This window comes from Pelodiscus sinensis, chromosome 27 (assembly GCF_052426305.1).
Source record: "Pelodiscus sinensis isolate ZL-2025 chromosome 27, ASM5242630v1, whole genome shotgun sequence".
NCBI classification, from domain to species: domain Eukaryota; kingdom Metazoa; phylum Chordata; order Testudines; family Trionychidae; genus Pelodiscus; species Pelodiscus sinensis.
The window spans coordinates 14578965-14599774 of record NC_143078.1 but is presented as its reverse complement, the minus strand read 5'-3'; the positions used below and the strand labels follow the sequence as shown (position 1 = coordinate 14599774).

General features: G+C 59.2%; 1 protein-coding gene across 3 annotated transcripts in view; it reads left to right on the top strand.

Annotated features, from left to right (window-relative positions):
• The window catches only part of NAV1 (neuron navigator 1), a 227319-nt gene that overhangs the window by 11846 nt on the left and 194663 nt on the right, over positions 1-20810 (top strand). For 2 of the 3 annotated variants that reach the window (XM_075910183.2, XM_075910182.2), the window contains exon 2: positions 12325-12481. The exons of the other annotated variant lie outside the window; for it this stretch is intronic. The gene's annotated coding sequence lies outside the window, so the exon portion shown is untranslated. The remainder of the gene's footprint in view (positions 1-12324; positions 12482-20810) is intronic. 3 annotated transcript variants of the gene reach the window in all.

Genomic DNA, 20810 nt, shown 5'->3' with positions numbered 1-20810 from the left:
CCGCCACACAGCTCGCAAATGGATCCTGCACCCGCAGGAGGAAACGCAGGCTCCCCGCTGCTGCGCGGCTGGGAACATTAGAACGTCACATAAGCCAGCCGGTGTCCCAGCGTGCCGGAGGCGGACGTGGGGCCTCGGGGCACCAGGAGGGAATCCCCTTGCACTGGGAATTGCCCGGGGTGACACGGTGCAGTTGGAGTGCCCCGGGCTCTGGGCTGGGCCAGGGCGCTGCTGTTTTCCTGAGGGGTTAGCGATGGAAATTCCCGGTCCGGCTGTTCCCGGGGAGGGGCGTTTCCTAGTGCTGAGCAGTGTCCTGTGTTATGCAGCCGCAGTTACGGGCTCGCCCCTGGCTGAGCGTGACGGACCCTCAGTCTCTGAGCGCTGTGTCGGAAGGCGCGGGGGGCGTAGTATGGACCCAGGAGCCGGGGCCACACTCTCACTGGTATAAAATAATCAGGAGCAGCCCATGGAGTCCCCAGGCCCCAGCTGCTGGGAAGTCCAGCCAGCGCCGACAAGGGGTTGAATGAAACCTCCTAGGGTTGGACTCCATCTTCCGCGGCAGGGATCTGTGTATTGGGCCTGTCCGGCCAGGCGCCTGCCAGGGGCCAGCGGGGACACGGGGGGGATCTGCGCCAGGAGGCAGCAAGCTGGCCAGCGGCACTGGGGGGTCTGGGGCCAGGCGTGGGGCCCAGGCAATGGCTGCTCCCACATTGGCTCGGTGGGGAATCCGAACCGGCCAGGCCTTTGTTTCTGTTGGGGGTGCAGTTACCCGGCTTGCTCGGTAGAAGGAGCTGCTGCCTCAGGGATGCGCCAGGCTGGCCCTGCCCCGTGGGGTGTGAGCGAAGCCGGGCTGGGGAGCGAGGGAGCCAGCTGCCGGGGAACGGCCCCGCACAGCCCGGACTGCGGAGGGCTGGTTCTGGCTTTGCTGGGGGAGGCTGGGTCGCTCGCTAGCCCGGATCCGCCCAGCCAGAGGGGAAGCGGCGCAGCTGAGTCCCGGGGCCCGCTTTCCGCTCCCGCGTCTGTCCAGCCAGGCTCCTGTGTTGGGGCGCAGGGCCAGTGGCCTGGCTGGGAGCAGATCCCAGCGCTCAGAGACACAGGACACGGAGCACTGCGAGTGAGGGACAGGGCCTGGGGGTGCCACCTCCCCTCCGACTGTTGGAGCAGCCCCAACCTTGTGGCCTGCCCGGGCTGGAGCCATGTACAGGCAGCCCCTGAGGTTGCAGCGTGCGTGGTTCAGGTCGCCAGGCCGTCTCTGTGGAGACTCCGTGTTCCCATGGGGATCTCTGTCCCGGGGACAAACACGGGGTGATGGCCGCACAGGGCACACTGCCAGCTGAACACTGGTGCGGCCACGGCCTCTCAGCTGGCCCAGAACTCTCTGGCCCCAGCGGCCACCTGGCAGCCGGGAGGGAAGGGCCAAAGGCCTGGACATACCCTCCCTGGCCAGCGTCCTCTCTCTCTCCGATCTGCCTGTCGAGGAGCATTGCCCTCTGTCCCCCCACCCCCAGGCGGCTGTTGGCTGGGTCCCTGCCTTCCCGGAGCGCCGTGGCTGAGATGGGATCCCGGCCGGTGCGATGGGCCACTCCAGGAGGCCACTGGAATTGGGTTTCCGTGGGACGTGCTTTTGGCTCCTTGAGTTTGCTCGGCTCAATGCCAGAAAAGCGTCGCAAGAGTTTGCAGCTGGAGTCTGTCAGGGGCCCGCCGAGACGGAGTCTGCGGGGCCCGCAGGAGCATTCGAGGACCCGGCCTAGTGCAACACGAGCCAGGGAGGTCAGCAGAGAAGCTGAAGATCGCGCTGGGGGACAGGGGGAAGTTTCGGCAGCGGGCAGCAGTGCCTGGTTTGTGTGGGGATAACCTGTGGGCAGCGCTTGCGGCGAGGGGCGCTTCTCCACCAGAGACCGAGGCCGAAGAGACGTGCCTGGATTTCTGCTCCGAGTCCCGGGATCTGCCTGGCTTCTTCTAAAAAGAACCGCAAAGCATTCCTGCCAGTCCAGCTCGCACGTAGGAACACAGGCCGTCTGCACCGGCCTGCGGGGACTCCTGCCCACGCCGCGGCCCCGTGTCCAGACGCCAGGGCAGCTGTTGAACTCTTAGACCCTGAAGATCCTGCTGAAACTTCCTCATGGTGATGAGGTGTTCCGGCAAGACTTCCAGCACTCTGTGCTTTGGGCGGGCGGCTGGAAATCCCGCCGGCCGAGGCTTTATCTTGCAGGATATTGAATTGCTCTGATTGAGGACAGAGGCCTGACCGTGCATCCCCCGGAGCGCATGTGCAAGGTGCCAGTGATTTTACAGGGCCCAAAGCGGGGTGCAAGGAGCTGGGAAGAATACAGAGAAAGGGGCCGGGACGGGGTCAGCTCCTGGAAAACAGGCTCTGAGCAGACCCTGGCCAGCAGGAGGAGCTGAGTGAATAACCGGCATGGTTGCTGCTCCTGCCGCTCACCCCGTCAGCAAGCAGGGCAATGCTTTTACTGCAGCCCAGCTCTGCCTGCCCCGGCTGGCTGGCCTCCTTGGCCCCTGGCAAAGGGGAACAGTCCTCGCTTTGCATCCCAGCAGGGCTCCCTGCAGCAAGGAACCAGCTGACGCGAACCCTCTGGGGCTGGGGGCTCCTGCGCAGCCACGTGGCGCCCGGCGTGGCGACTTAGCGCCGCTGGGAGTTAGGCACATCAAGCCCTTGGAAGGGCTGGGCCTCAGGCCTGCTCTCACTGCCTGCCCAGGGACTGGGAGGCAGAGCATCAGCATCCGGCCCTTTGTGCCTTGTGACATGACACCCTCACCAGGGGTCTGATTACTAATGATTAGGATCTGTTATCAGCTGGGAAAATGCTGCCTGGCTGGCCCTCCTAGCAGCCCTTCCCCTTCCGGCCCTGGGCAGGTGGAAAAGCAACAGGGGGGAGGGGAGAGTTTGGGGGCTCTTGAATCTATTTTCCGTGCAATGAGAAATGCCCGGGTGGAATTCACAAACCGTCCGGCCCTGCTCTGGGGGGAACGGCTGGGCCCCAGGCCTTCCCTCCACCAGCAAGGACGTGCGGACCTCGCTCCTCTGTCTGCACGGGACCTTAGGACAGGGCTGGCTAGCTGGCCTGACCCCCGTCCAGGCCACGCCTAGGACAGAGCAGAGGACAAACTGCCCTGAAGCAAACCCCTCCGGAGCTTCCCATGGGACCTTACCTACCAGCTCTCTGAGCTTACCGAAGTCTGCCTTCCTGTAAAGGAAAGGAAAACTCTGTTTTCCCTTCTGCCATTCCTTAGTACCACGAACTCTGTGATTTCATGGTCACTTTCACCCAAGCTGCCTTCCACTTTCCGATTCTCAGCCAGCTCCTCCCTATTTGTTAAATCAAACCTAGAACAGCTTCCCCTCTAGGGTCTTTCTCAACCTTCTGAAATAAAGAAATGGTCTTCAGTGCAGCCCAGGAACTCACTGGATAGTCTGTGCCCGGCTGCGTTAGCAGATGTCTGGATACTTGACGTAGTCGAGTAGTGACCTGATTAGCCAATGAGCCTTGGCTTATCGGGTAGCCGACTACTCAACTAGTTGCCTACACCCTAACCAGGAGTAGCCCAGATCTCCCCCAAACCAAGCCAGGGTCTGGAAACAGCTGTTCTCTGTGTTCCTCTGGCTGCGGGGGCTTTTTCCCAGACAGGGCAGTGCTCACCTCTCAGGTGGCACCTGGCTTCACCCAGGATGGGGGGGGAGAGGACCCCAAACTGAGTGAAGTGTTGTGTGGCAGCAGCACTGGGGGCCAAGGGGGAGGAGGCAGAGCCATGTGGCCAGTGCCCCTGCGTGGGGGTGAGTACGGTATCCTCGTGCGCTGCCCGCGGAAGCCCTGGGGAGGCACAGGAACAGCCAGGGTGGGCTGGCCCCGGTGTGTTTGCAGTAGGGGATGGGGAGATATACCCAGAGAGAGCTCACCTGGGGTTCAGGGCAGGAGCCTGAGTGACAATGCCCTGCCCCAATGGAACGCCCGCTGGAAGCATGACCCCCTGAGAACCCAGTCCAATTGGTCGATCCTGCCCTGAAGGGCGGGCATATCAATTAACCCCTGGGAGGGGAGATGCCCACACCGAGGGAATCGGGGGCAATAACTCTGCACACCCAGGGTTCCCGTAACCTGCAGCGAGCGCCCCCTTTGGCCGAGCCTGAGCTGCCCTTCGGAGGCATTCGGGCCTCCCCGCGGTGCGCAGGGCCAGCCTGGTCAGCCCCGGCCCGCAGGGAACAGCCCAGCGAGCCTGGGCAGAAGGATCCCCGGGCCAGGGGCCCTGGTTCCTCCCCCTTTGAGCCCCGGGCGGTGCAACGTCCACGCACCACAGGAGCAAACACCAGCACAGTGACGCGGGAGCCCGAGCAGATAGAACAAAGTCTGTGTAGGGGCCTGGTGCAATAGACTCGGGGGGGGGGGGGGGGCTCTGCTCCCTTTCACAGGGGCTGCTGCATGCCAGCGACTTGTTTTGTGTTTATTTGACACTGACTGGGGCAGGGCTTGTGGGGGCTTCCTCTGTGGGGCATCACAACGGGCTCCTTGCCGTGGCCACCCTGGGCCAGACCAAAAGTCCATCTAGCCCTGTATCGTACAATCCCAGGGCTGGCAGAGAGCTGAGGAGGTCTCAAGTCCAGCCCCCTGCCCAAGGCAGGACCAACCCAACTCAATCAACCCAGCCAGGGCTTTGGCAAGATGGGACTTAAATATCTCTAGGGATGGAGATTCCATCCCCACCCTAGGGAAGCCATCCCAGGGCTTCCCCGCCCGCCTAGGGAAATAGGACCCTCGCCAATGCATCCACGTCCTTTCTGAAGTGGGGGTCCAGAACTGGACGCAAACTCCAGATGTGGCCTCACCAGAGCCGAATAAAGGGGAATAATGACATCTCTGGATCTACTGGCAACGCTCCTCCTAATGCACCCTAATATGCCAGTAGCCTTCTTGGCTACAAGGGCGCCGTGTTGACTCATATCCAGCTTCTCATCCACTGTAACCCCCAGGTCCTTTTCTGCAGAACTGCTGCTTAGCCAGTCGGTCCCCAGCCTGTGACAATGTTTGGGATTCTTCCATCCCAAGGGCAGGACTCTGCCCTTGTCCTTGTGGAACCTCATCCGATTTCTTTTGGCTCAACCCTCCAATCTTCTGACAGTGGCTAAAGCCAGGTGCTCCCCAAGCACACTCACAGCTCTGCTGTTTCACACACAGGCTCCTCAGCCCTGCTCCGGCACCCCCAGCCCAGCCGCTGCTCCCTGGCTCCATGTCTGCTGAGGTACGGTATTCCCGTTTCCCCGAGGAGCGGAGCTGCCTTCTGCCCTGCAGGCTCTGCCGGGCCCATGGCTTTTCCTTGGGGGGTGACGGGAAGAGCAGGGGTGTGAATGTGGTCAAAGGGAGGCCGTCCCACCCTGGAATGGCATCTCTCTGCGGCAGGGGGGAGGGGGAGGAGGGTCAGTGTCCAGGGGTGAGGCAATTCCACCCCCCACCCTTGCTCTCAGAAGGGCCGGTCCTCATCCTCCCCCCGCCGCTGGGAAAACATTCACTGACCCAACGTGTGCTGCTGTCACAAGGCTTCTGCCAGGGGCTGTGCCTGCCTCGTCGCCTGGCCCGGGCAGGGTGGCCGTGCGCAATGCTCCATCTATTTTACAGCCTGTTCGGAGGCTTTGGGGAACAGACCCCCCCCCCCCACGTCTGCATTTAAAAATCTGACTTGTTGTGACAGCGAAGCTGAAGGAAACGGCTCCAGTTGCGTTGCAGTGCGGCCAGCCGCCTGCCTAGTGAGGGGCCTTCGTTAGCTGCTTATAACGAACCTGGGTGGCTGTCCCTTGGAAGGAGGCCATGTGGATGCTGGCCGGCCAGCCAGCGGCAGCTTCTTGAAGTGGCCAGGCAGAGAGGCTGCCCTAACCATGCAGGAGGAAGAATGATTTCATCCTCCCCCCTGTGCCCGGCCCGAACTCAGCCAGCAGCCCCTGCCGCGCGAGCCGGGCTCTGCTTGCTTCCAGGTGGAGGAAGGGCTTTCCCGGAAAAGGCTACAACAAAGCCAGAGGGGCAGGGAGGGAGACGGGCAGCTTTGTTCGGCTGCCGGAGCTGGGAACGCAACAGCAAACGGGCTCGTCTCGCCGCAGGGGGCGCTGGCATCCAGCGGGAAACTGGCTCTTCGCTTGGCACCTTGCAGGCCGGCGTTCCCGGCTTGGCAATCGTGGCAAGCCACAGGCCGACCCGGCCTGCACAATGGCTCAGCTGGCACCACCGAGAGTGGAGAAACGCCTGTCGTTTCATCCCGCACTGAGCACAGAGTTGGCCTTGTATTTGCCCTGTAGCCTCGCAGGTGGCAGCAGCCCTTAGAATAAGGACACGCTATAATACGTATACAGAGTGGCTTGTACCCAGAAGAGGATAACAGGCTACTATAGCTGGCAGCGGACAGAGGCGCTCTTTTTTCGGAAGAGGGAGAAGTTCATGCTGCTAGTGCTGAAGAGCCTGGGGTTTCTCACACTCCCACCCCCCCTTGCCGCACAAATACAAGCCCCCCCTTTTGAGCCTCGGGGCACGGGCAGCAGCACGGTGGCATTTTCATCCTCCTTCGATGCCTAATTGTGCAGCTAAACATCGTGCAGAGACTTTCCAGGCACAATCCGGAGCTCACGCACTTCACTACTGAGGAAACCGCTCTGTACAAAGTTCTGCTCTAAGTACAAGTTGAACCTCTCTAGGCCAGAACTCTCTGGACTAGCAACATCCGTGGGCCAGCACGCTGATAGTGTGCCGGATGGCCACTTATCATGGGCGTGGCCGAGTTTCCCGCAGTCCCTTAAAGTTTATTTGCAGCCACCAGTCCTGGCTCTCCGTGTTCTGGGCTGTTACTTAGCTTTAATTTAACCCTCAATGTCTTCATAGAATCATAGAATCATAGGACTTGAAGGGACCTCGAGAGGTCATCGAGTCCAGCCCCCCGCCCTCAAGGCAGGACCAAGCTCCGTCTACACCATCCCTGACAGATGTCTATCTAACCTGTTCTTAAATATCTCCAGAGAGGGAGATTCCACCACCTCCCTTGGCAATTTATTCCAATATTTGACCACCCTGACAGTTAGGAATTTTTTCCTAATGTCCAATCTAAACCTCCCCTGCTGCACTTTAAGCCCATTACTCCTTGTCCTGTCCTCTGAAACCAAGAGGAACACATTTTCTCCTTCCTCCTTGTGACACCCTTTTAGATATTTGAAAACCGCTATCATGTCCCCCTTTAATCTTCTTTTTTCCAAACTAAACAAGCCCAGTTCATGAAGCCTGGCTTCATAGGTCATGTTCTCTAGACCTTTAATCATTCTTGTCGCTCTTCTCTGTACCCTTTCCAATTTGTCCACATCTTTCTTGAAATGTGGCGCCCAGAACTGGACACAGTACTCCAGCTGAGGCCTAACTAGTGCAGAGTAGAGCGGCAGAATGACTTCACGAGTTTTGCTTACAACACACCTGTTGATGCAACCTAGAATCATATTTGCTTTTTTGGCAACAGCATCACACTGTTGACTCATATTCAACTTGTGGTCCACTATTCTAAGAGACCAACACACAGTGAAAAAATTGATAATCCTGGTGTGGAAAATTCTCTCGTTCGGAACTGGCGAGGTCCCGAGGGTGCCGAGCTAGAGCGGTTCCACCTGTAGTTTCTTTGCTTTGCTCTTTGGAATGTGTTCCCCGGGGACGGTTTGAGGCAGAAGAGGGGACAGCAGAAAAGAGGCTGGCCCATGGAATACATGCGAGAAAAGAAAGGGGCACGTTCTACCAGTGATACTCGCTGGCTTCCCCAGCTGCGCCGTTAATTATTTAACACGCCCGGCGCTATTCTTGGAGACCTACATTCCCAAGGCTCGCAAGCACGCGGAATTTGGGCCGGATCCACGGGGATCTGTCTCCATCGCGCTCATCTTCCTCGCCGGTGGGTGCGGCTACCTAATGCGAGCGAAAGAGCGTTGGCTCGGAGGGAGGGGCAGGGCCAACCAAGGCTGCTGTGGAGATTTAACAAGCTGACACTGAAGCCAGAGAGGGGGTCTTGGGTAAGGCCGTTGCCGGGCCGAGTTTGCTCCTGGTGTAATGGCTGCGCAATTGAAGGAGCTTTGCCAGTTCGCACCAGGATCTCCCTGATCCTAGGCAAGTCCTGTCCTCTGAGCCGCCATCTCCTCTTCTGCAAAGAGGGGCTAAGGATGCTCCTTTGGGTGGGGGGAGATGGGCCCGGGACAGGGCGAGGGACTGGGAGTGAAGTTACAAGCACGGTCCAGCGGCATGTTGGCATGCAGTCGGTTCCCCTGCCTCTCCACTGTTCAGAGACTGCGCCGGGACTTCCTTGGTGCACCGCTCCGGCACAGAAGGATCCCACGTTCCTGCAGCTAGGACAGCTGCTGGCTGGCTCAGTCTTGCAGGGAGTAAGAACTGTCCCTGGGCCCCAGATACCAGACCTGACTCCTGAGCTAAGGAGGGGCCTTTTCTGGGGCTGGCAGCAGGCCCCTTGTCCTCACTGGGAGCCGCTTGCTAGAGGCAGCGGCGCTTGCACCCCCAAGACTGCGGTCCTGCTGCCTTTCGGGTTGGTGCTGCTGCCCAGCCAGCAGAGAGGCTCCCCAACGGGAAGACTTTCCCTCCTCTCCCAGGGTGGCTAGCGGGCCCGGGCTGTGTGTGCATTGGAGATGGCTGTGGTCACGTCAGCCGGTTGGAAGCACACGGCTGCAGCTCCGGCTGACTCTGCCCACAACCGTCCCCAGCCCCCCCACCCTCCTGGGTTTCCTCTTTCCCACCATCTGTGCTTCGGCCTTCCTGTCCTCACCAGCGAATCCGCCTTGCCTCTTCCTCCTCCTGGCGCCTGCTCCCTGCCTGGGAGGGGGCCTCTAGCGCCGCAGACTGGCGGCTGCCTTGGCAGAATGGCGCTTCCCGGAGCGGAGGGGCGCGAGGTTCATCCTGTGTGCACCAGGAGGCAGCTCAGCACCACGAAGCGATTTACTGCCGACCCTCTCGGACGCCTACGGCGCTCTCCGTGCTCCTGGCTGCTGGGAAGTCCAGCCAGCGCGGGCGCTGGGAACCGGGGGACATCTGCGCTAAATTCCAAACATCCGGCCCCCAGATCTGCCTTCCCTTCACCATTAGGCCCTCGTCTCCACGTTGGAGGTGGATTCGGACCCGACTCCGGCACCTTGGGCTCCCCGGTGAGGGTCAGAGAAGCCCTGGCCCCGTGTGCCCCAGCCATGAAGCGATGCCGAATGGCCAATCGGACGCCAGGAGAGCAACATCCCTGGGCAGTTTGTAAAGCTCTGTGCTCTACTCTGGAGGAAAGAGGCAGGGACCTGGCTGGGCACACCCGCCGCCCAGCGTGCCCCTCAGCAGGCATTGAACCTGCGACCTCGGGATCGGCACACACTGCTTGAGCAAAAAGAGCCACAGCTGTCAGCCCTGCCCTTAGTAGGCTCAGCTGCCCCACAAGCAGGGGCAGTGCCCAGCGCGTGCAGGCTGCTGGGAGCCATCGGCTCTCTGGGCTACCCCAGCTCACTGCCGGCTGGCCCGCCTCTCCCAGTCCGTGCAGGCACTGACAGGTGCACCGCATCCCACTACAGGGTGTGACGTGGGAGGGGGACACCCCAGCGCAGCCGGCGGAGGGCCCTGCCAGGCGAGGAGGGTAAGCAGGCTGCAAAGCCGAATCCACCTAGGCTTTTTGTATGACCCAGGCCCTTGGCTGGCTGCGTTACCCCTGCCGAGGCTGGGCACAGGCCAGCCAGCTGGGGTAGTGCCCGCGCCCGCGTGCCTTGGTTGTCTGTGTTGGGCCTGACGGGGAGGGAGGCAGCAGGACTAAACCCCGAGCCGCACGGAGCCGGGCTGCCGCAGTTGGGGAGGGGTGTGGGTCCGTCCCTGGGTCAGAGGGGAGGGGAGCAGGCCCGGCTGCTTGGCGAGGTTCCTAGCTCCTGCGCTGCCAGGGATGGGCTCCTGGAGAGTGAGCTGCAGCCTGTCTGTGCCAAGGAGGCAAGATAATATCGATCTGCTTAGCCACAGGTTAACGAGCATCGCTGTGCCCACGGGGAACCCGCAGGCGCGTGCCCCAAAGCCTGGCTCCTTGAACGCTGAACCTGTTCTGTCACTTCATCTGCTGCGCCCAAGGGCTTCGTGCTAGGCGAGCGTGGGCCAGCCACAAGGGCAAGGACAGCAGGGAGTGTGTTCTGCCCACGCCAGGGACGCCCTGTGTGGACCCAGCTGGGTTAATTGTCAGAGCCCTCAAACAAGCGGGGATTGTTTGGAAATGGAAGCGCATGAGGCTTTGGGCTGCCATTTAACTCTCCAGCGCCTGGTGGAGGATTTATCTCTCTCCCATCGCAGCCTGGGGGTTTGGATTAACACTTCTCTGCCAGTCTGAGCCTGGGGGTTGTGGGCACACATGTGCCAGGCTGTAATTAAGTAGTTCACATACTGTGTAGCTAGGCTCAGCAAATGGAATCAGAATTGTTCATCAGTGTGTCATAGGCCCTGTACTGTTAACAGCTAAGGGAGAGTCTCTTGAATATCTTATGCAGGGAGTGGTGTATTTTAGAGCAGGTGGACCTGAGTTGAATCCTTGCTGCTGACAGGTGGGTGCTGGTGCTAATGGGCTTGAGAGCTGGTGGTTGGAGCCAAATACAGGTGATTAGGGTTGCCAGAAGGTCTCCCAAAAAATACCGAACACGTACGTGGGCTAAAAATTTGTCGAGCAAAAAAAACCACTGCCATGAATACACATGCTATGTTTAGTACTTAACTTTATTGTAAACAGTCTTCATCCTACACCGTCTCTACGTAAAGAGGCTTAGAAGTAATTGTGCCAATGTGCATGCTATTTTCATTGTTTTCTATTCCTCTAAAGCTAAGGCTAGAGAAGAATTTGGAAGAACTCCTTTTTATCCTGCAGCTGAAATGATTGTAGAGAACTCCCAGCGCCGATCGCGCCCCGCCTCCCAGCCACTCCCCCCGCCCCTGCTAGGCTTCTCAGAGCAGCGATCGCGGCCCCGCCTCCCAGCTGGGACTCCCAGGCTGGAAGGCGGGGCCATGATCGGCGCTGGGAGCCTGTGATTGGGCAGAAGCCTAGCAGGGGCGGGGGGAGTGGCTGGGAGTCCCCGCCCCTGCCCGGCTTCCGTGCAATCACAGGCTCCTAGCACCGATCGTGGCCCCGCCTTCCAGCCACATCCCACGTCCACGTTAGGCTTCCGTCCGGTGCACAGCCGGAAAAATCAGAAAATACGGGACATTGCACGTGTCCGGTGTTTTCTGATTTTTTTATCAGACAGAGAGCGCAAATACCGGACTGTCCGGTAGAATACCCCTGGCAACCCCACAGGTGGTTGGTAGATCCATGGTTGCTGTTGAGAGGAATCCCAGGCCCATTTGAATGCTGGGCTTGCAAGGTCTCTGCCGTCCAGCAGTGGCTGCCTGCCCCAATGGCTCTGGAGAGAGCAGCGAGTAAATTCAGGACTGACCTGACGTGAGAGTGTAAAAGGCAAGAAGGTACTCAGACTTCTGGGCTCGTGGGTCTCGGGCCTGGGTCCTCTGAAGAGTTTAGTTAGCTGGCACCCCTTGGAATGAGTGAAAACTAGCTACCTAAGCACCTGCCGGGGCTGGCCTCAGATCCCGGGAACTTGCATCTTTGGGACTCCAGCATCAAGGCTGGTTCTATTTTTCGGGTGTAAGTCAGCGGAGTCGCCCTGCGGTAAAAAAGATCAGAATCCGGCCCATGGTGCCTTAAAATGAGCCTTGTTCTCAGCACAAGGGAAAACGTCCGTTTATGCATCCGGAACGTTGTGGTCTGGTGGAGTCTGGCTCCCTGCCCCTCCTCCCCCCGTGCCCTGCCCTGGGTCTAGTCCGGTGGCTCTCAGCGTTTCCACATTACCGTCCCCCCTTTCAGGAGCCGGATGCGGCTTGTGTACCCCCAAGTTCCTCCTCACTTTACAAGCGACTTGCTTGCCACATCGGGCATAAAACCACGAAAGCGTCACCACGTGCTGTGGCTGAAAACCTGCCACTTCCCCACTTTCCCGTGTAATTAGAAAGCCGAGAAATGCGTTGCCAGTTCAATACACACAGGAGCAGTCCGGTGGCGTGTTAGAAACAGGTTCATTCGGGCCTAGGCTTTGGTGGGGCCACGTCACTTGGTCAGATGCGCGGAGTCTGGTGAAGTGGGTCTTACCCGCGAGAGCGCGTGCCCCTAGATAGTCTTGTTAGTTTTTAAGGTGCCACAGGACTACGTGCTGTTTGTAAAGTTACAGACCAACCCGGCCGCCCCGAGGCCCCAGTAAATATTAGTCTTTAAGGTGCCACCATCTTCCTCCTTGTGTTACAGAGACAGACTAACGCAGCGACCCCCGAGACGTGCGCTCCAGTGCCGTGTGTGTACCCGTGCAGACTGCTAGTGCAAGGCGTGTCGGCTGGCTGGAGGGGGCCGATGCCGAGGGCCGGCTGCAGCTCCTGTCACCGCTCTCGCTGAAGGGGCGAATGAGGCAAGTGAGAGCGTCAGGGATGGGCAGAGGAGCTCTGGGCCCTGCTGAAAGGCTGCACGGTCCTTGGCCGGCAGGTGGTGGAGATGGGACCTCGCTGGGGGGCGCTCAGGCCAGCTGGGAGCTCAGCAGGGACATGGCACCCCACTGTCTGAACCAGCCCATAGTGTACCCGGAGGGGAGGGAGGAGCCAGTGCCTGCGCCCTGGCCAGAGAAGGCGGATCGAGGCCCCAGGAACTCAGAGCGGCTGGCAGGGCTGCCTAGTGGTCGGGGTTTAGCAGCCAGGATGCAATGGGTGAGGCCCTGCAGGGGAGGGAGCCACAGGGAGCGGTGCAGAAGGGCTGTGAGGCCGGCGAGCTCAGGGATTAACCTCCCAGGCTGTGATTCAGCCCGCGGGCCCAGGCACAGAGCCCCTCGGGAGAGAAGACGCCGGCTAGAAGCCACATCCAGGGAGAGCCCAGTAGGGGGGCAAGGGCCAGCCCCGTGCCATGCTGTGACCAGACACACAGGGCGCCCTTGAGACAAAGAGGTGCTGTCCCAGGGCCGACCTGCCCCAGGGCGTATGTGGGAAGAACAGCCCCAGGAAGGGCCCTTGGCTCCGGGGCACCCCAAAGCAGCCCCAGACTGTCCCTGTCTGTGCGGGTGCTGGATTCCCCTTCTCTCGCCTTCGGCTGCCCGACAGCCCGGCTTAGTAGGAGCTGGGCAGCCCCCAGAACTAGCAGACCCCAGCCCGGAGGGGGCTCCGGGGTTTCCTGCTCCAGCGGGTGCTTTTCCTGTTAGCTCGCTCTTCCGTGGAAGGCTAGTGGTGCGTGTTCTGTGCCCTCCCCACCCACAGGGGCACACGGGGTCTCTGCAGGGCGAGCGGGGCAGAGCCGAAACCCGCTGCCCCGGGGCGGGGGGTGTTCTGCACACCTGAGACCCTCAGTGCTTATCCAGCTGAGAGCCAGCGAGGGCCGGCTCAGAGGCCCCGCGGCTCCTGGGTACTAAGGGAATTCGGGGGAGTTGCTTCTCGTGGAGGAGCTGGTGTGAACGGGCTCAGAGAGGACAGGCGAGGCTTGGGAGCAGATGCATCTGTGCCCCTCGTTTCAGCGGTGAATAAGGCCGTTCCCCGGGGGGGTCAGGACCGGGGGGAGCTGCACGCGGTGTCAGGTGGCAGTGCTCAGTGTTGGAAGGTGCTTCTGTTCTGCTCTTGTCTGTCCGATTGAAGGGCTGCGTAGGGTCGGGTCTCATCTCCCTGGGGAGTTACGTGTACGTTGCTGATTAGTGAACCTTCTGTGATCAATGGCGCGGCGGGAGCCCTTTGAGGCTCTCCCGAGAAGGCGGCTTTCCCGCCCACAAATTGGCTCGTGGCTCTTCTCTGAACTCTTTCCAAGTTTTCAAAATGTGGCTGCCAGAATCGGACTCTGGCTCCAGTAATGGGCCCCCCCGGCCTGTAGCTGCCATTCCTCTGTCAATGCACTGTCAACGCAGCCAAGAATTTCGGGTGCTCCCTCCCCCCAGTTTCGTTAGGCTTCATTCGTTAAGCCTCTGGTATTTTCCAGAATGCCAGTGATGCAGGGTATAGGCCAGGGTGGGTAATAATTTTTGCAGGGAAGCCACTGCATGAATGTTGGTTGTAGTCGTGGCCGGCTCCGCCCCCAAAAGGGGCGGGGCCTCTGGTGGAAAGAGGCGGGGCCTCAGGCGGAAAGGAGGCAGTCCCTCTAGGCACCGCACACCCCTGGCAGGGGGAGGGAGCCGCCAGCCGCTTTGAACAGTGAATGACTTTGCACACGCCCCCGCCCCCAGGTCTCGATTGGCCTGTGGGGGTAGAGGCAGGGCTGGCCGCGGGCCGATTCAAACAGCTTGGTGTGCCGGAGACAGCCTGCAGACCGTATCTTGCCCATCCCAGGCTGACAGCATTGGTGCACAGCATGAGGATGTCCACTACAAACTCCCCCCTACCTGGGCTGGCTGATGGTTTCCTGGCCCTGATCCGGTGAACATGGGGCACTAGATTAGAAGTCAAGGCACGTGCCTTCTGGGCCCTGTTTTGCTGTTGCGCCATTGTGAGACTTTGGCCAACTCCCTTTGCTTCACCGTGCCTCAGTTTCCCCCTTGGCAGATGATAAATGCTGGAGCTCGTTGTGGTGGTGGCCTGTTGAATCCTTCGTCTCCCTGCTGGTGCCAGTGGTGGTTTGGATGTTTTTCTATCCAGACCCGGCGACTCTTTTCCCACAGTGCTGGGACGTGTGGCTGCAAGGGCTTCCATCCCCCACCCGCTCAGACTGGCTGCCTATTGGCGGGGCCGAGGGATCCGGGCCCTGTGCCCACGCGGCCTCTCGGCACGTTGCTGGTGATGGGGCTGCAGAAGCTGCGTGTCTGACCCGGGACAAAGGCATTCCCCCTGCAGCCGGGGGGCCCTGGGGGTTCGCCGGGTGTCTGAGACGAGGGGCCGGAGAGTCATGGAGCAGACTGGGGGAGGCAAGCGAGTCAGTGGCGTCTCGGTGGCTCCCATGATTCAGGCCTGCGCTGGCTGCTGTGCTAACGTCGTCCTGCCTCCCCTCTCCGGCCCGGACCAAGGCCTCCCCAGAGCTTCGTGAGCCCGGGCTGGAGGCAGCCGAGCGATGTTGTTCCGAGTGCAAAGCCGACAGCTGAAACCGCTCTGCTCGATCAGCATAATTCATCCCCTTCCCACGCTCGCCAGCCCCTCCCCTTCCACAGCGCCCGGAGCCCAGGCTGGCCCGGCCCGGCCTTCGCGCGCTGCCCCGGGGAGCCGCCCACCCACCCAGCAGAATCGATGGCTCCGAGACGAGGGGTCGCGTCCCTTGGCTTTCCAGGACGTCATCAGCTCTCGCTGGCCAGCAGATGTGAGGCTTCCTCCGGGAGCCCATTGCACCCGGCTGTCTGGCTAATCCCGGGGAGGAAAGGTCACTGCGGCTCGGGCGAGCGGGGCAGGGAGCGTCTGGCCGGGCGCAGCTGTTGCAGACGTGGCTCTGCCCGGGGGGGGGCTGGAAGGAATGGCTCTGACCGTGTGAGCCCAGGCAGGGCGCTGCGGCTGGAGCAGGAGGGGGAATGATGGGAGAGGAGAGAGGTGGCCCTCGACCCATCGATTGTGAGCTTGGTGCCGGCAAGGCTGGCGGCGGGACATGATGTCACCAAAGGTGCAAGAGCTTAGCTGTGGCTGTCCTGGAAATCAAACGGCCGGGAGCGCGGAGATGATGCAACTGCTCAGCCTGCATACGCCGGCCCTGCAGCAAAGCGCGGGTTGGAGCGGCGCCGCACACACCAGAGGAACCCTTTGCATCAGCCAGGACCGAGCAGGGAGCAGACGCCCTCCAAAGCACGTGCAACGGGGCGACAGCAGGCGCAGGGACAGCCAAGGTTGCTGGGGGTGTCTCGGCCCTCGGTCTGCCAGCTCCGTCCGACAAGCTCCCGTCTACTCGGTAGAGCTGCATGGAAGTGTAACGCCCACCGGCGGAACTGAACCTGGGCCCTCTGGAACTTCCTGCAGGACCCTCTCTAGCTTGAGCCAAAAGCCAGCGTCCTTGCAGCTAAGGCTGTAGAGCACACTCGTTGGGCTCGCTGCCAGTGGCCTGGGTGCTGCTAGATGAGCCAGCACAGGACACCTCGCAAGCACAGGGGTTGCACAAGCAGTGAAATCACCAGGATCACTTGCACCATGGAGGTCGGAGCTGGCTCCCTGCCAAATTCCCCTCCCCCAGCCTGGGATGAGACAGAAACTTGCTGATTCGGCACAGCTGAGATTTCACTCTTGATGCCTAGAGCCGAAGGAAGATGGTAGATTCAAAAAAAAAAAAAAAAAAAAGAGGTACATCCTGCAGCTTTCGGGGCCCTGCAATTATTGCTGCGTTCGCCAGCACCTCGCAGGTTTCTGGGTTCATTTAGGAAAGACCAGGCCCTTTTTCCCTTTCCCTCACGAAGATACAGCAGGAATGATAGAAATAGCAACGGATGCACGGCTGCGGCACCGTCCCAGTCTTGCAGCTGTTGATGAGGAGCGAGGCCCCTAGGAAATGCATTCAGCACGGTGACTGTGCATGGTAATGACTGCTGCTTAATGAGGAGCAGATTAGTCTAATTTTAGCAAGTGGGAAGTAGCTCAGTAGTAATGTGGGGTGACTAAGATCTTCGGCTGAAACGGATAGAAAATATCATTTGTAGCAATGGTTATTAGAAGCACTGAAGTGTTGTTCCAGGTATAAAAAGCCCTATAATCAATTGTACGTGTCCTAATAGAACTAGATTGGTACGTTTCATATCAGAAGTGAACAACCTGCACACGTTTCTGTGCACTATATTATAGTGCAACTACAGAAAACGTCACGCCATTGCTCGGCGACAGTAATGCACTCATTTTTACGGTGATGGGTGGGGCTAAATCAGGGGAGAAATACAGAACAGATGCACTGCAGCGTGGCAGGTTTTGGCAAACAAAAAACTATACAATATGTTAACACAACTCCTGTGTGGATCTGTCTCTGAGGAACTGCAATCTAAGCGAATTACGATCCGGACCGGTGTCTGCAAAAGAAAATTTCCCTTTTTGCACGAGTGGAGGCTAAGCATAAGTACAACAGACCCTGGAGAGAAGAGAACTTGCTAGATAAGGCCTTATTTTATCTTACAATTGGATCAGCATTGCTGGACCCCGGTGGTGGGTCTCTCTGCCCCAGAATGGTCTGAGAGTCCGACATGGCTATACAGGAAAATATTGGGGTGGAGGAGAGAAAGAGATGGGCTTGATGCAACAATGTGCCTACGCAGACCCCACCGCAGGATCCTAAAATGTAAGAGCCAGATCCCCAGAGGAGTTGAGAATCTACAGCTGCCATGTGTGATGTAGTGGGGGTATCTTGCTGGTTGCTATGCTGGGCAGTGGGTTGTGAGTGACCTCCACTGGCTGCTGGATGCAGCACGGCCCAGCAGGGCAGGGGATGAGTCATTATGCAAGGGGGCTTCAAACCTGTCTGACCAGTGATCTCCCAGGGAGCGGAACAATGGGAAGAAGGGGAGTGGAGCCCTGGCTGGGGGCAGGGCTGGAAGTGAGTGAGTGAGTTTTTTCTGTCTGAGAGCATGGAGGAAGCAGCCTAGGGAAAGGGCTGGGATTTAGGGGCCCAGTCTCCCCCATCTCAAGAGGGGCTGAGGCATCCTAGGCCTGCCCTGGAACCAGATTACATCTGTGCTGTGCTGTATCCTGGAGAAGCAATAAACTCCCTCTGTTCTACTGGCTGGGGGAGTCTGTCCGTGCCATTACGGGGGTGCAGGAGATGGGAAAACCCAAACGCGCCGTCACACCATGTAAGCTGGGGTATCTGGCAGCATCGGGACTGCGCCATAAGTCAAGGTTTGGGAGCATTAAGAAAAACTGAATTATGCAAATATTCACGTCGAATGTTGCAGTCTCGTGCACGCTGGGGTTATCTCTGGCGCTCTGAAAAACCAGTGCCACCGTGTATTATCTGAACAGTGGTAAGACACTCTTAGATTCACTTACTCCGTTAGGTTCCATCTGAGATCAGGGCCCCAGTGTGCTGGGAGCTGTACGTACCTGTATTTCCCCAGCAGCTTTGTCATGTGACTCTCCTTCCCCCTCAAGCACTCCCCGAACGTGGCAGTGCGTCTGCATGGGGGGGCGGGGCTAGGGTTCCACGAGCCGCCTTCGTGCTGGCATTTCCCCATCGCTGGGCAAACACGGCAGCTTCTGGGTCATTTGGCAGCATTCGAGCCCTCCGGTGGGATCGCACTGTCAAACGAACCCCGTCCGCTGTCCAGCAAACACACAGCCCTCCTGCGGGTCGTCAGACCAGGCTGTGGCTCTCTTAAATTCACTCCTTTGCTGGGCTTCCAAATGGGGCTTCGCTTAGGTTAGTCCCCTCTTGCGTGTTGCCATGTGGCCAGCAAGGGACCCAACTTGCCCACTACTCTGGGTTCCAAGCCGGAGAGACGACGCAGCAACCGTGGACTGGTGAGTTCATCGCTGCTGCCTCCCTGGGCCTCTTCCCTTCTGGCCCTTTCTCTTCACCTCCAGCCCTGGCCAAAGCTCGCTGGCTCCCCCCCCCCACCTGCAAACCCAGCCAGGCAAGTGCAGCCAGAGAGAAAGCACAGCTGGTCCTCAGGCTTCCCGGCTCCTGTGGTGCCAGCCAGGGACTGCCCCATCGGGGCCCGGCAGGGCCTTTTATCTGGGTCTGGTGGCCTCTGATTGGCTGTCATCGAATCACAGATCATCTCTGTCCTTTCCAAGATGGCTGCTCCAGAGAGGCCACTCAGTGCAGGCTTGGAGGACCCACCTTCGCTGCTCCATTCCTCCTGCCCTGCTGTTTTCTGGAACTAGGGTAAAAGGACCACAGGGCCTCCTGTAGGAACCATCAGATGCCCATTGTCCCCCCTCATCACCGGCGCCTGTGAATCCATCCCTCCAGAAACTTGCAACCCAACCCATGTTACAAACCTCTTCAGAAAACCCCCTCGTGGGATTTCCCGGGAACAGTGAGGCTGCAACTGACGTCGGGTGATTCGGGAGCGAGAAGCAAGTGTTGCGCGTCGCACTGAAAGGCTCCGAACTTCTGCTTTGCAATGCCCCCTCCTCCGGCTCTTGGCTGGGAGGGTGGCGGGCAGGGCTGGCTGTGTCTGGGTGAGGAGGAAGGCAGGCCTTTCCTAACAGGCTCCTTTCTGGAGAAGGGTGACACTGGTCCATACGCTCGGCGCATTGGAATTGATCCTGGCCGCTGGTGGCAGACAGGACGCTGGGCTAGAGGGACCTTTGGGCTGACCCAGGCTGGCCGTGCCGATGTGCTTAATGGGCAGAGGGCATGCGAGGTGAGCAAACATGCATGTTAAAAGCCAGCAGATTGGAAGCTCTTTGGGACCCTCTGTTTGTGCAGCTCCCAGTGTGACCGGATGCTTATGCAGGACTGAGGTTCTGCGGCGCTAACGAAATGCGAGTGTTAAATCGCAGCTGCAATCCGTCACCTGAACGTCTCCACTGCATGTGTGTACGCAAGCCTGCATCTGCTTGTGCGGGACGCGCAACAAAGCCAAACGCACACCCCAGCCAACTGGCCACCCCGCTTCCTGAGGCCTGACGTTGTAGGGCTGGGAGGTCTCTCTTCATGCTGATGACCCGGGGAGACAAAGCCCAACTCATACATTGAGACATCTGCTATTCCTCAAGGGCTCTGGAGTAAAGGACTCCGCGGTGTTTACTCTTCCTTCGCGGAGCTGAGCCAGCGTTCCCTGGCTGGACAGGGGGATTGAGCAATATGGCAGGAGGGAGGGAATAAACAAATGACTCAGTGGGCTTCTGAGATTTGTCCTGAACAAAAGTTTATCCAAATGTCACCCAGACAAGCTAAGTATTCCAGATCGGTTTCTTTCCAGCCTCTAGGGGCTGTTCAAAGCAGCAGCTCTCGGACCTGGGATGATGGCGTTGCTTGAAAACCAAGACCCAGAACCTGATCCAAAGCCTACTGAAGTCAATGGGCGTCTTTCTCTTGATTGATTGGATCAGACTCTTAGGGAGCAACCACCTCAGATAGAGAAGGCACATCAGCACTAGGAAATGATTTCCCAATAATAACTCCTGAAGCAACTATTTCAAAATAAGCTTATTCCCCAAAGCACGCAGGAGTTATTTCAAAATACCCGGCTTGGTAGCGTGGCTGCTCCATTTAATTTGAAATAACTCCCTGCTGTAGACCAAGGCGTATTGTGTATCCTTGTGTGCGGGGGAAAGGGCTGGTGCGAGCTCACTTGGGGTGCGTATGGCGTGTTGACACCACAGCTGGGTGGAAAACCTCCGTGGCAACAAAACGTGGATGGAAAGAAAAGTGACAAAGATGTCCCATTGTTCTGACTTGCAAGAGGCACTGGGACTGGGCACGGTGGGATAATTTACCCCAGCCTAGTGTGATCGCTGGGCTGGCTCACTCACTCAGGTTTGGTGTGACGGCGCGTTGGGGGTTCCCCGTCTCCTGCACCCCGAAATGGCACAAACAGACTGCACCAGCCAGTGGAATTGAGGGTGGTTTATTGCTCCTCCAGCACAGCGCAGCACAGATGTAATCTGGTTACAGGAACTGGGCTAGGATGCCTCAGGCCCCCTTGAGATGGGGGAGACTGGGCCCCTAAACTCCAGCCCCTTCCCCTAGGCTCTCCTCCATGCCCTCCGACAGCCAGCAACCAACTCCCCAACTTCCAGCCCTGCCCCCCAGCCAAGGCAGCATTCCACCTTCCTTTGTTCCTCTCCATGGGGGGTGTCTGGCCACTGGTTTGCATAGTGACTCATCCTGTTTTGCTGGGTCGTGGTACCCACGGCAGCCAGTGGGGGTTCCCC